The sequence below is a fragment of the Hippocampus comes genome, unplaced genomic scaffold, assembly GCF_001891065.2.
Source record: "Hippocampus comes isolate QL1 unplaced genomic scaffold, H_comes_QL1_v1.1 scaffold41, whole genome shotgun sequence".
NCBI classification, from domain to species: Eukaryota; Metazoa; Chordata; class Actinopteri; order Syngnathiformes; family Syngnathidae; genus Hippocampus; species Hippocampus comes.
This window is the reverse complement of record NW_017805153.1, coordinates 2,865,071-2,879,582: the sequence shown is the minus strand read 5'-3', so window position 1 is coordinate 2,879,582 and position 14,512 is coordinate 2,865,071. Positions and strand designations below refer to the sequence as shown.

General features: G+C 43.2%; 1 long non-coding RNA gene across 1 annotated transcript; it reads right to left on the bottom strand.

Annotated features, from left to right (window-relative positions):
- Positions 1-5,992: 5,992 nt before the first annotated feature.
- On the bottom strand, positions 5,993-8,942 carry LOC109514960 (uncharacterized). The gene is made up of 3 exons (XR_002168085.1): positions 8,932-8,942; positions 8,550-8,551; positions 5,993-6,055 (listed from the first exon to the last, which is right to left on the bottom strand). It is a non-coding gene; the product is annotated as an uncharacterized LOC109514960 (long non-coding RNA).
- Positions 8,943-14,512: the final 5,570 nt, after the last annotated feature.

Here is a 14,512-nt window from a genome sequence, read left to right as displayed (position 1 = left end):
GTGTTTTAAACTCCATATTCATGACACATCACTTTGAGGATTAGAAGGGCATCATCAGATAGAGGGCCTTACAGCAGCGCGTACACACGTACGCACACACACACACACACACACACACACACACACACACACACACACACACACACACACACACACATACACACACACACACACACACACACACACTCAAACAAAAGAGAGACACTCAGTAAGGTTTTTTTTTTTCCGGCTAAGCATAGAATACACACTCTTGAAGAAGTTGTTTATCTATTTTGAATAAAGTGTGTGGCCTTGTTTTCTTTATTACAGTTGAGATGTTTTTGTTTATTTTGTTTTTGTTTTCCAGAGCAGGATTGCTTTGTATCACTAACCCACCACCCGTTGGGTGTTAATTTGAGCAGTGATTATTTGCTTACTTAGCCCTGTCAGCCACCAATATTCGTCTCACACTGACAGTTCAAACACTTTGCGTTGGACTTGTGAGTGTCAATTAAGACACGAAGGTATCCAAATCGTGTGAGGCGGAGGTGTATTGAGGCCACAGGAATCTGATCTGGTAGTTGTGGTGGTGGGGGTTGTAAAGGGAGATGGGGGTGTTAGTGCCGACAGTGAGTCTCTGCGCTGTGATTGTATAGTTTGTGGCTGTGTGTGCATCCATGCATGCATGTGTGTTCTTATCTCTCCGGGTCGACAGCAGCAGGAGCATCAGAGGAAGCGCAGACTTTCCTTCCTGTGCCTTTCACACTGTCACAACACACCCTGGCCATGAAACTCTCTGGCTTCATCCAATTTACACAGCAACCGAGTGAGCTCATGAGTTGAGAATGTACAGTATGTGTGTGATAAGCAGAAGAGTGTACATACGTTTATTTGAAATGACGGGACAAATTAGGCAGGTGTTTGGTGAAGCAGCTGAGGTGAAAGGGTTAGGAAAGTATGCCGCGGCCTTGTAGTTTCCGAAGGAACAGTAGTTAGAGCTGTGACCTTGGGAAGGAACACCTCTCTTAACGATGTTTTGCACCTGCAGCTAGCCACTGGCGGACAGACATTCCTTCCTGTTTCAGTCTGTGTCGTCCCCAATAACAGCACCGGCCCTCATTCGATGACTGTGAATGTGGGAACCTGTGGAGTGCACTTTAAGAGCAGGTGTTAGTTATTCCCCTTTACGTTATTAAAGGGCTTAAGTAAATGTCTATTGCTGTTTTAAATGCAGACTTCGCAATGTATACAGTCAAACCTCGGTTTTCGAACGTCTCGGTTCTCGACCAATTCGGTTTTCGACCAAAAATTTCGAGTTTTTCTGCCTCGGATGACAAACAAATTTCGGTTCTCGAACAAACTGAGCGCACTTGAATGCACCACTTGACTCCTTTCGCCTTCCTTACATGAGGAAATGACGCTTCCTCGGGTAGACGAGGAAGTGACGCTTCCTCGTGTCGCTTTCCATTGTGAGCAGACGTGTTCAATAAACTTTTTTTTTTTTAAAAAGAGCGTGGTTTCGGTTTTCGAACAGCCTTCTGGAACGGATTATGGATGAAAACTGAGGTTTGACTGTATATGAAAAAAAATCTATACTTTTTGGGTGATATTTGTTAACACTGTCAGTATGACCTGACGGCAGGAGCAAAACAATCTGTGAAAAAAAAACCCAGCCCACTCTCGTTGCATCTTGAAGAATAACTCTGATTTGAGTTTTAAGAAACCAACCAATCAAGAAAAACAGCCAATCAGAAGAAGAAGGTGTAACTGATGAGATCAATCAATCAATCAATCAATCAATCATTTTATCTAAAAAAAAAACTTTTTTTCCTTTCAATTGAGTTCTACAGGAATAAAGTCGCATTAATGCTGGGGGTAAGTAGAAATGATTTATCTTAGTCTTGTTTTGCCACATCACAAAAACTTGGATTTGAAAAAAGGTGTTTTCGAGGAATTTTATAAACAATGTATGCAGTCTAGACAACTCAAATGTGCAGTATGCAGCGCAGCACATGGATACATACAAAAACATACAGACACTGTAATGCTCTGAGATGGGAGCTGTGCCAAACCAACACTTCATTTCCATTTCAAATCCAAGGCCCGACTTTGACTTTTTAAACACTTAACTAGTTAAGATGTCACTTTCCCTCTTCGTCTGTTATGTTGCTTGTCAACGCAGTTTGCGTTACTATGACAACTTCAAATGTATTATGTTAAGTTGACAAGTCAAACCCATCTACAAGCAAGTTGTGATTACATTTCAATAACCAAGCAGTTATGAACCCACCTATATTACTGGCTCTTTGCCCACTATGTCATTTAAAAAAAGAGGTTGTTATTATTGTATCTCATTTGCAAGCATTGAGTTAAGAGGTCTGAATTCTCTACTTTTCATGTGATTGTCATAAACCCGATGTTGGTAATTTTGCAGACAAGGACAGGGGGGTTGATCTGCGAGCGGGAGGACTGGGAGTGGTCACAGTCAACTTCAATCATGGCATATCAAATTGGCTCCTTTCATTCCACTGCCCTCACGCTGCAACGCGTCTTCACACTGGCGTTTTATGGAGTTACAAACCAACAAGAAGGAGAAAGCTGGAGATGAAGTTTTTGAAGCGATCGGCGCTGGTGAGGAGAGCTGTTGTTGGTGAGTGCGACCGCTTCCCCTTCAAGCTGCGTCAAAGCAGGAGGTGAAGGGCCAATGTGGCTTTGTGGCGACTGTGATTGCGAAGTGAACATAACAAACAGCTCCATGACTAAGTGAACACACTTCCATGTCTCTTAGGGTCCGTACATTTTTTTTAATCACTGGAGGGACAGCAACAAACTGGCAAACAAGGAAAAGGCCTTAAAATGCCAACGAGTGAGGAGGACTTGGAGGGCATCATAAGTTACATATCCGATAAACTCAGTCAAGTGGTCAAACAACAAAGCAGGCTGCAAAACTTGATGAATGACATTAAACAAATGAAAAACACGGATTAAAAAATAGACATTTTGTAACAGTCAACTGAGGACTTGGAACAATATTCAAGGATGGATGATATTATAAATGCGAACAGTAGAGATAAAGACACTTGAGCAACAAGTTTCAACATTTCCCTCTGCAAGTCACGTCAACGATATTTCCAGTTGCCATATGTGTTGTCCTGTGAGTTGTAACACCAAGATCAAATTGCTAAAAGAGTATTTGCACGCTATCCATCCATCCTGAGAAAACAAAACAAGATAAAGAAAACGTAAGGTCATGATACGACCAAACGCCGCACCTGAAGAAGCAAAAGTTGTGACGTTAAAATAACTCAAAAACCTCAAACATCTATTCATCCTTCCGTCAATCCATTCGTTATCTGAGCCGCTTATCCTTTCAAAGGGTGTGGGGGGTGCTGGAGTCTATCCCAGCTGTCTTGGGGCAGTAGGCGGGCGACACCCGAAACTGGTTGCCAGCCAATCGCAGAGACCTCAAACACTGTAAATAAAATATGGCTTCAATGACTCAGTATGATGAGTGGACTGCGTGAAGACCGGGTATAGACCAAGCAACTATTGTGGCTCTTTGTGATCTGTGATATATTGAAACAACAAAGAAAAGGATAATATGTTGCCATTCAGAGACCTTGAGGAGCTCCAACTTGCAGATAGTGAAATACACTGCCCAAGTCGACCTTCTGGTCGATGTGTAGACAAACCGGATTATAGAATCTTTGAAAATGCGGAACATAAATTCTGAAATCCGCAAAACAATCTGGACCCACACAATAATTTCTTAAAAAATCATTTTCACTAGCTGTCATGTTTAATAACAATGTAAATAGCAACAAAATGCAAATAATTCAATATACTGTGTTCGTCCAGCTTTCTACCCTGCACGTGCTTTTGATGTGAGCAAGCATACAGTTAAGTTCAACTTTCTGCCATTGAATTGTTACCCCTCCTGGCGCATCTCCAAGGCACGCCTTCTGCTGCGCCGGGCCGCCAGGCTTGGTGGAAACTCGTCTGCCAAATTGGACAAAATATGCGCATTGAGTCTTGCAGCTTATGCAATAGTCGGGATCCGACGGTAGTTACGCCACGGCGCAGGTGCACTGTCTAGGAAAATAGAGCCTATAAGTTATGTGGAATTTAATAAATAATGACAGGGGACACAAACACATCTGTCTTTTGGAAAGCAGGTGGCATTTTCCCTGGTCTTAAACTGTCTACAGGGTGTGGAAAAAAGAGACCACAAAGATGAGCATGACCAAAAAGCTTGCAGGTGGGAAGAACAACCACTCAGCGTTCATTGTCATAGAGAGCCAAATATTATTATTGTTTTGTCGCCATTTATTTTTGGGACATAAATTGATCATTCCTGCCCTAGAATGAAGACTACGGTCATTAATCGAAGCCCTTTTCTCCAAAAGATTCTGTGATGGCCAAAATGGCTGTTACAAAACACTCATACTGGGAGGAACGCTGTTGCTTCAAGCTAAAGGAAGGGTGTGTGAGTGTAAAATAACACCAAAAACTAAACTAAAGGAAGAGTGCAGATGGAGAAAGAGAGTTGGAAGAAAGCGGGATATGGAGAAGGAGTACCCGGGCGGGTGTTCCAAAAACCTGTCAAGGTATTTCCTTTTGCAAACACAAAATTTGCGGCACTTTGGAGAGCGGCGTGCCAACACTCACACATGCAGACCCTCCAACACATAACAGCTGCAACTTTGATTTAACGCATACTTTGATTGGGTAGGTCTCAGGTTGACTCCCTCATCCCTTTGCAGTCGTGACTGTGGCCGCCATGCACAGCTGCGAGCGCGCCGCGCGCACACACAAGCACGGCCAAACTTAATGAGCCATTCAATACGCTCCGAGCTCCAATGTCCCCCGACCCCTGCCGCCAGTACCGTATGCGCACAATTCCGCTTTCCCCTCGCTTGATATGCGTCTCATCATTCCTGATTCTACCATGCATGTGCCTGCTTGCTCTCACATAAATATGCACACACACACACACAGGCACCCATTATGTCCCGTCGTTCTCTCTCTATGCCAGCTCTAGTCCACGCAGTGTGTTTACGTAGCCTGCTGAACCGAGATGAAGAAAGAGCATTGGAGGCATGGGCCAGTGCCGTTTGTCTACAGGGGGATTTCTCGGGACTCACAGGAAATGGACCAAAAAAAAAAAAATGGGAAAAGAAGGATGAAAATAAGCAACCAAAACCTCAGTCATAAGTGAGGAGACAGACAGAGAAGCCATATGTCCCAGGGGTCCACATAACCTGGGACGAAACGTGGGAATCTCCTCACAGCTCCACCACCAGTTTGTTCCCTAGAAATGAATGCTGGGCCAACAGCAATAAAAACGTTGCGATTTGACTCCGGGAAAAGCTACATGTAGATTTGGGGCTCTCGACGGCTTTTTTTTTCCCACCATTTATTGGATATCACGGCAAAACAGCTTAGTCTGTGTGTGTACTCAAGTTGTTGTGAAACATTTTGCTGAGTTGTGGGAATGCAAAGTGAGTCTGTGGTTCGCATTGTGCCCCTTGGCCATGGGCAACGTTTGAACTGTCTGGCCTTTGTGCTCAAAATGAGCAAGCGTGAATCATTAAATATTGATTTAAAACTGCTAATTACTCCCGAGCCTCCTCAGGTGAAGAGTGTAAAAGCAGCTTCTCCGATGGTTTTGTAAATACTTGTCATGCATTCATCGATTCATTTTCCATTATTTCCTCAAGAGCAGCATATGGTGTTGCACATAAGGCTTTGAGTGCTTTATTCACAACTGAACAGAACAGAACAGAACAATAGATAGATAGATCCATCCTTCCATTTTCTAATCCACTTATCCTCACAAGGGTCTTGGGCATGCTGGAGCCTATCCCAGCCGTCATCGGGCAGTAGGCGTGGTACACCCTGAACTGCTTGCCAGCCAATCGAAGGGCACACACAGATGAGCAACCATCCGCGCTCACGCTCACACCTAGGGGCAATTTAGAGTGTTCCAATCAGCCTGCCACGCATGTTTTTGGAATGTGGGAGGAAACCGGACCACCCGAGGAAACCCACGAGAACATATAAACTTCACACAGCACTGCACTGTGAGGCAGACGTGCAACCAGTTGACCAACAGCCAATGCACCTTAAATATAGTCAGGAGTAAAAAATTATATATATATATATATACACATATATATATATATATGCCTGCTTACTTCAAACGTCAAAAATCTTCTATTAGAAAGGATCACATGTGTTGAAAGGTTAAGTGATGTGTGTTTTTTGTTGTTTGGATTATAGTATGTTTAGTTTGGTTGCATGTTATGTCTTATTTTCCACTGTTCCATATTCAGGTCTTCTCAATTCATTAGTTTTTTTTTTTGTTTTTTTTTGTTTCCACCTGTTCTCGTCAACTCTGTCCCTTGCATCATCCAGTCAGCTCCCTCCAGCCACTCATGTCCTTTCCAGGTGTGCCTTGTTTTCTCATCAGTTTGATTGTAAACTGCTCAAAAAAATCAAGGGAACACTTGGAGTTAACGTTGTCAAGTTCCCTCCATTTTTAGTCCTGGTCAGTTCATTGTTGTTGATGCAGTTGCTGTTGCTGTTGAGCAACCTCCAACTGGGTCCCTAAGCGGCTCCTAAAGCCGCAGCGACCCGAGTACCTGCAGACCCAGTTGTCGGCTGTTGACTGGGAACTGTTGGTAGTCCGAAGGCACGCCCAACACCGCTTGGAGGTCGTTCCCGAGTTAGGTTGTTGTTGATGCTGCTGTGCTCAGTCATGTGATGCAATGTTTTTCTATTTTTCTGCCTGGTGAGCCCGTTCCCTCTATTAATTGAGGAATTGTTTAATTTATTATTTTGATTCCTGCGATTGACTGGCAACCAGGTTCAGGGTCTCCACCGCCTACTTCCCGAAGATAGCTGGGATCGGCTCCAGCACCCCCCTCAACCCTTGTGAGGATAAAGCGGATCGGAAAATGAACAAATGAATCAATTATTTACAGCGCCTTGTTTGCCTTTTTGTTTTTGAAATAAATTCTTCTTTAGATCCATACTTTGCTTCTCTGCATTTTGATCCTCCATGTTTTGGCACAGCGCCACACACATTAAAAAAAATCTGCTTTTGTGAGAAATTTGTGGACAAATTGGTCCCTTTGGAAGCCCTGTCTCTTGATCATTTATTGAAAAATTAGGACATAAGAGGACCTGATTAGCCATTATCCAAGTTGTACAGAATTAAAAGGACACTTATGTTTGTTGGTTTATTTCCTGTTTTGCTTTTTACTGCATGAGCATTGTACAAAATTCAGTTTTGCACTCAGCGGCTAATAATGAAATCCAACAGCAAATGCTCACTTGTCTTTTTACGCTCCATGGTGGTCCCAATCATGCTGATTTACAGCTAGGTTCTCTTCTTTTTCTGCACTGGTTGAGAGAAAGGACCAGGTGCCATTTGCTCCTGTGTCGTTTGTCTTAAGAGCAGACCCCCTGAATTACTTTCTCTCGTGCACTTTTCCTCTGGACCCGCCCACCTAAATATTGAGCTCATTTGTCTGGAAAAAGGACGGCAAATAACAGAGCTGCGTGTTTCGGTGTGACTGTGTTACTTCATATTTGAAGCAGGTGTGTGTCCAAACAGTGAGCGTGTGTGGGAATGTGACTTGAGGTTTGCATTTAACTAACAGAGGGGGACTTCTAGCCAAAGAATCTGGCCACAAAAACCAAAACCAGCTAACCTCAGTGTCTGGGTGGCAGCTCTGAACCTCGCCACTTAATCAACCAAGGCATTATACAACTTTGCGGCCCCAGCCCATAGGAGAAAGTTCAAGACGGGACAGATCTTGGGTTAACATATGTGTTTACTTTTGCGACTTTCTCACACATCCTCCGTTTTTGTCCTCCACTTGTGCTGTTCAGGAGAAAAGACAGGTGAGAGAAGATATCATGACCCTTAACCTTGCATCAACTCCTGGGCTGCTTTGTGCAGCCAACTGGGTTGACCTGACCTCAACCCTCAGAGTGAACCTGGGGTCACTGCCAGTTGCTGCTGTTTGGCAACAGTCCACAACAGGTCCAGGGAAGCAACACTCCAGAAGAGAGCTGTGACCGCCTTTCTGTGAATATGAGGCGAGAGGAATATGCGATATCCCTCCTGTAAATTTATAATTGCATGTTTTGCTGCACAAAGCTACAATTATACGCAGTCTAGCGCTTGTTTCACCCTCCGTAGCAACACACATGCTAACCATAATGAAGGCGGGATTTAATGACTTACAACTGCTTAGCGTGAGCAGAAACTGCATCAGCCACACTGACGCTACTACTAAGATACGACAGTATAATCAAGACAATTCAAAGTGAAGACCTGTTTCTCATTCCAAGTCAGCGGCTCTTGCCCACCGGCGTCCCAAATCAGGACGAGTGCTATTGAAAATGGATGGATGGAAGAAATAAGGTGTTTTCGGCAACCAACCAGTTTAATTCGTTTCACTTTGTTTATTTTAAATGTGCACGTCTTCATCAGTTGCTGTTACCGAAATCTACAAAGTATTTATTTAAAAAAAAAAAAAAAAAGTTTCAAATATCACAGCTGCTTGATTATGGAGGTCGCTGATTTTCGAGCTTTTCCACTCTCAGGAGGGTGCAAATTCATGAGAATGTGACATCTGTTTGTTAGTTCCGGCTTACTAAGCAGCTTTATTTACTAAGAAATACAAACAGAGTTAGTAAATTTCAAATAAAGAGCATCTTGTTTGCTTCAAGTTGGTGTTATACCTTATATTGCTACTGCAAATTTAATCAGCTGTTAAAAAAAAGGCTAATTTATCATACTTTCACTGACTAAATTGGCATAAAGAGGCACCAACTGCTTGTAACGGGCATATTATTGATCATATGATTTAATTTTTTTTTCTATGCTGGTCCATCAAAATAAGACTTTACGTGAAACCTGTCTGGAACACAATAAACGCCGGGGCCGGCCGTACTGTGCTAAACAAATGTAGATTAATCAACTTTTATCACATTATGGTCGACTACAAAAAAATCTGTAGCCCTCCATCCCCTATTAGGTACCAAAGCTACATTGTCAAATGTTATTTCTTGAATTTATTTACATTTGTGCCCACTGACTGACTAAAGTAAACCCCTCTCAAGGAAATAACTTTTTACAAGAGAATGTGTGCTCAAGTTGACTCATTTGCCTAAGTAGGCCATTGGTTCTGAATGGAGAGGTTTTGTTCTGACGCTAACAAGGTGTATCGCAGGGGCTCTCTTTCATTCGCGCCTTCCTGTCGTCCGCTGACTCTGGCGTCCGGGCAATCAGCGTCGCGTTTGGGCGCTCTCTTTCTGTGATTTACGAGCTCCCAGATTCATTTAAAAGCCATTGTTCTACTCTGACGGATACCACGGGCCCCTCCACGTTCTCACTTGTGGACAGCACACACGGGCTTGCACAGCTGCCGTTTACTTACTCTGTCTCACACACACACACACACACACACACACACACACACACACACACACACACACACACACATGCACACACACACACACGCACACACACACACTCATGGCCCATCTATCATGAAGCGATGAGGGAGTAGATTATTTTCTCAGTTGCAAGAATAACTCAGAGATGACCAACAATGTTCAATTCAGATGTGAATTAGAAACCAACAAATGAGAGAAACGCGAAGAGGAGTGGAAACCTTTGGCTTTGCAAAAGCAACTTCATTGTGAATGAAAAAAACAAGCCTTACTGTCAGACGAAAACTGATTCAATGCTTTGTTCAATGAAAAACACGTGTTGCTTGAATCATACGGATGAAAACACCTTCAGCCTTCTAAATTGAGCTCACAGAGCTCCGTCTTCTGTCAATTAAAGTCAGACTTGTAAGGTCACGGAACAATATTAGAAATGTGAAACTATAATTCAGTCACAGAATACAGTCGCCCACATCGAAAAAAAAAAAAAGACAACACATAACCACAACATCATGTCACCATATGTGAATGCCATTTTCAAATGTGCTGTTATGAAACTGAAAGAGAAATGAAACCATCGTCAGTCAAGAAAGCCAAAAGCTCCTCTCTATGCGTTTTGCTGAACACGAGCAAGGTGTCTGTAAATTCATCAAGGCACACCTGTGCTTGATTAAGTGTGTTTAGACTGCAAATTGAAGGCAGTGGAGGAGGCAAAAAAAGAGGGGGTGGTAATTTAGAGAGCAGAGGCTTTATGAGAGCAATCATCTCCAATAAGCGCTGCTCGGGAATCGCGAGCCCACCACCACGCGCACTCCAACAAACACAGTTGCACTTTATCTTGATACACGTGCACCTATGTGTTAATTCTGGGACTTATATTGGAAGCTAAACAATGTTTAATCCCAAAGCTCATCAGTGGGCAACTTACTTTAATTTTGGGAGATGAGGAAAAGGCGGCCTCCCACAAAGTGGGCTGTATTGAGTTACAGCCTCTGCTCCGCCTTTGAACGGGAGATTAACTTCTCTCTCTGAGTTCATATTTTCATTTGGGACTGCCTGTGGTCAGACGGAGGCTGGCGGGGAAAGAAAACACAGCACAAGAGGGAGGGAAGGCTTGGTGAAGATATAATGTTGGGATAATAAATCATATGCACACACAATAAAAGGCAAGAAGAGTTGCATTGGCGACCGAGTTATCGAGCTGTTGCAAGTTCACACACTCCGTTAGTCTCTGATGAAGTTGTGATGAGCATATTGTGGACTCTTCTGTAGCGTGCCACATTGCCACATCACTGGGAATAGTGAGTGAGGCCTTTTTTGGAGCAAAGGTCACATTTAGTCGGACTGTAAGAAACCTAACCAGATTTTTCGACGATTCGTCACGTTAACAAGGAAAAAAAAAAAAATATATATATATATATATCCGAAGAGCTGAGGAGGTGACTTTGGGGACGTTAAAGGGCTGATTTTAAAATGAAACAACCTCTCAAACTGTATTGTTTTCATCAAGGATGACAATGGTGAAATGACTTTGATGGCGCCCCTTTTCTTCATGACCATAATGATACGATGACGAGCTTAACGTGGCACCTTGTTGACTAAAACATCACGAGGCATGTAAGTCTCCAGTGACGAAAAGGAACTGGGCAAAAGCTTTGGTCTGTCAGACGTTCAAATGCATTTTCACCACATCGATATTTGTGGCCGCTAGCTAGAGTCAGGCTCATGTTAGCTTGGTTGTGCTTACGTCAATTCATGAGTTCATGTTCTGTGTGTCTGACTGTAATGTGTAGAACGTGCAGATGTTTTTGGCCCGGCAGCGAGTGTGTTTCCATGTTTGAATGACTAAAACGTGGAGGGAATATTGCCTTTACTCCCGTTTGCTGTTCCCCGTGCATGTAAATGAACAGCTCATTTGGCTTCTAACTTTAGCACACAAAGAGTCCAGATACATCAGAATTTGGGCCAATGCTCAGAAAGAACGTTCAGAAAGTGCAGGGTGGGTACAAGTCATATGTTTAGTAAGCTCTCAAAACGTATTTCTTTCTTTAACTTGTTGGATGATTAAGGCCATTTAGAGAAGTACTTTGTTCAAATTATGTGACTAAATCCAAACCAAAATTTTTGGGAGTTTCTCTCGACTAAAACTGTTCTAAAATGATCACATATCGAAATGATGAAATTGTGTTAAAATCTAAAATCTACTCAGCATTTGTGTCCAAAGAATAAAACTACAAGTAAAACTATACTTGTAAAATGGCTGCCAAAAACATCTTGCGATGAACCGAACACGGGTTGGCTACTACGACTTCTGCAGCACCTCAGTTGAAGGGCACATTGATGACCTGAAAATATTGCTGTTACAAAATGGTCAAGCATGTGCGGTATAAAATGAGACAATAAGTGATACCTTTGATTTCGCCAAATCGGGGGAATGCTGCTGCTATGCAGAAACATATTTGGCATTATCATATAATGATAATGACATCAATGATATCATGTATTATTTATTTCATTCCATCACCAGATGAGAATTGATTAAAGCATCGATAAGTAATCGAACGGGTAAGCAGTCTCAATGCTGGAATTCAGTTCCCATCCCAAGCGGTCGAAGTGGTGACCCTCTTTTCCTCCTCAGCAATCTGAAGTCCTTGAATAAAAAGTACAAGTGTTCGACAATCAAGGTTGAATCAAAAAAGGGTCATCAAAGTCCATTGTAACAATTTCTTTGAAGTCGAGACTTTGAGGGTGCAGACTTCCACCAAGGCCTCGTTTTTGCTTTACATGCAAATGAAACTCATCCTATTGGAATTGGTAAATCTCCATTAAGGTACATCTGAATCTGAATCATCTTTATTGGCCAAGTATGAAGAACACACAAGGAATTTGTCTCCGGTAGTACAGGCTATATGAGTATCATTATAAACAATGACATAATAAATAAGTATGGAAGGACATTCCATAATGTTAGGGTACCGTTGTGCGCTGGTACCACCCAATGACAGCTGTGAGACAATGTGCAAAGTATCAAGCAGAGCTAAAGTGATCAGTGGTAGACTACAATCCTGTAACAGTTATGCAGTTGGTGCAGAAAATCATTGCACCATTTCATGCACCATTGCATCATACATGTACAATTGCAGTTGCAGCGTATTGAAATGATATCAGGAGAGGAAAAATATTGTGACTCGAGGAGCAGTAACCAGTGTGTCAGCGTATCCACGAAACTGCCGGCAAAGATCTCGGAAGCGCTGTCCTGCTGGTTCGAGAGTAAGTGGGATGCTGACAGCTTTTTGGAGCACTTGTTCTCTGCTCTAACGGGCCAACTGTTGTTATCAGACCTGAGACAGCCCATTGGCATTGAGTTTCACTTTCGTGTGTGTGTGTGTGTGTGTGTGTGTGTGTGTGTGTGTGTGTGTGATTGTATGCATGGTAGGATAAGAAGGGCAGAGAGAGACTCATCGGTTAGATAAGCTGCAGGACAGCAGCGGTGTTTGTGCGCATCGGCCAGAAGTTTTTACTTGTCAGTCACGTGTACAGTACACTCCTCTCATGTTCCTCTCCTGTAAATGTCAGAGCAAAGTCAGTCTCGTCTTGTTTAAGAGAACTCACCTGGAGGAACACATCCACGCATGCATTCCGTACAATCAATGTTTTTTTAAACAATTGTCTTATAGTTTCACCCTGCCCAAATCTTATGGGACAGTTGGTTTTGCGCTGTAAAATTGGGACCACAACACATCAAATGCATCACTTGGAGCAAATAATGTCAGTCGGAGCAGAGTGAGGATCACTGGGCCATTTGTTAACAAAAATGGCTTGAGTGGCTTGAGTCTGTCTGAAATCTGCGCAAAAGTTATCCTGCTGCAATGAGAAGAACTTTCTTTTGGTTAAATGTTTCCAATGTTAGAACATTCATAAAAATAATAAGCAACGTTCCCAAACTCGTTTGACGGCAACGTAGTATTTTCATACTTTTGGGACGCAATCCTACTAAATTCTGAGAACATGCTCATCTCAAGCACTTTATATGCGCTCTCCACATGTATTCAAACTCGGTTTGGATGACGGGGTGGAGGAACTCACTTAGCTTGGAATTCTTTTGTGGTTTTGGGGTTGTGGAAAACGGGAGAGTGAGCATTACACTGAATGCACGCCGAACTCGAAACTTATCTATCTGTGCAGGATGGGCTGAAATAATGGAATAACATAACGTTACCACGAGATGAACCAGCCCACCTGAATCGCCATATGGGTCCCAACTGCCTTCAGCAACTTCTACACCGGCATCTCTCCACCACTGGCTCGACAGCAGGGGGTCACTGATCTTTTTGAAACTGACAGCAAGTTCTTGGCTTCATTTCAACGGCTCCAAGTTTGATACACACTTACGGAATAACACATTTGCACAAATTCTCTTAAACAATCAGTTATTATTAATAACTAAGTAATGATGCAGCGTGGAAAGACGTTTACCTAAACTCTCAGAATGTAACAGTGAAGAAATTATTTGGCAACAAACTACATAGCACTGGAACATTAAATGAATTAAAACTGGTTAACAAGTTTTTGCAACATCTTTAAATCAGAGATACAAGTAAGCAGTCTTCCACGTGATTTTTTTCTTTTTGCACTGAATCTGATTCCTCCTCCTCCTCCTCCTCCTCCTGGGCAATTGGCCCCTATCAGGGACTTGCCCCCCCTCCCGGGTCCCACATCCAGTACGACTCTCGCAGGTGCCATGCGATGTTCACACCCAGTGCGGGCCCCGGAAGGGCCCTCGCCTGATTATCGTTTAAGGAGGGTTGTGGGGCGACTACTCCCACTCCCCTCCGTTCCGGCAGGGCGAGCGCTGGGCATCTCACCTTCCGGTGAGACCCCACCTCCTTCCCCGCCGGCTGGTGGGCATTTAGCCGCATCAGGGGCCCAAGAGCCCCGGGGTATCCCCCCTCGCGCCACTCAGAGGCATCCCACCACGCGAGGGACTGAATCCGAATATGGTTTTCATCTTCATCATCATCATCATCATTGAATTCGTAGTAGTAATTTATTTAATAATATTTAG